This window comes from Gopherus flavomarginatus, unplaced genomic scaffold, assembly GCF_025201925.1.
Source record: "Gopherus flavomarginatus isolate rGopFla2 unplaced genomic scaffold, rGopFla2.mat.asm mat_scaffold_83_arrow_ctg1, whole genome shotgun sequence".
Lineage (NCBI taxonomy): Eukaryota > Metazoa > Chordata > Testudines > Testudinidae > Gopherus > Gopherus flavomarginatus.
In genome coordinates this window covers 404,029-404,575 of record NW_026115164.1, presented here as the reverse complement: position 1 = coordinate 404,575, position 547 = coordinate 404,029, and the positions used below count along the sequence as shown (strand labels likewise).

At 46.1% G+C, this 547-nt stretch overlaps 1 non-coding gene across 1 annotated transcript; it reads right to left on the bottom strand.

Moving 5' to 3' along the window:
- Positions 1 to 244: 244 nt before the first annotated feature.
- TRNAE-UUC (transfer RNA glutamic acid (anticodon UUC)) lies at positions 245 to 316 on the bottom strand. Its single transcript has one exon. It is a non-coding gene; the product is annotated as a tRNA-Glu (tRNA).
- Between the last annotated feature and the right edge of the window lie 231 nt (positions 317 to 547).

Sequence of the window (547 nt, the reverse complement as noted above, 5' to 3'; positions counted from 1 at the left end):
GCATTTTTGTCACCCCAAGAGGAAAAAAAAAAATAAAGAAGCTGCAGTCAGCAGCAACTCTACCTGTTTTGGCAGGGAGTCTTTCCCTCCAAGAGGGACTGAGAGGACCCAATAGCCACAGAAGCCTCCCCATTCCATTGGCCATCCCTAGTGCCTGGAGCCAACGGGAAATCAGGAAACAGCCACAGATTTATTTACATTGCAAGGGAAGATTAACTGAAGATTTTTCTAATTGAAGTCTCTTTTCCCTGACTGGGAATTGAACCCAGGCCTTGGCAGTGAAAGTGCCAAATCCTAACCACTAGATCACCAGTGAGCTGATAATGTTGTCTTTTTTCTCACTTATGCTACACTGTCTTAGGCTACTTTCTATCCACTTTCTGACAGTACTCCATTGTCCACTCCCTGAGGGGTTAAGAACAGAGAGTACAGGAACCCCTGTATTCAGGGTCACAACCTCAGCCCAACACAAGCCACTGAAATAAACTCTAAGGATGCTTCCTCCAGCAGGATCACAGAGCCACGCAAAAAAAAACCCAGGAGGAAC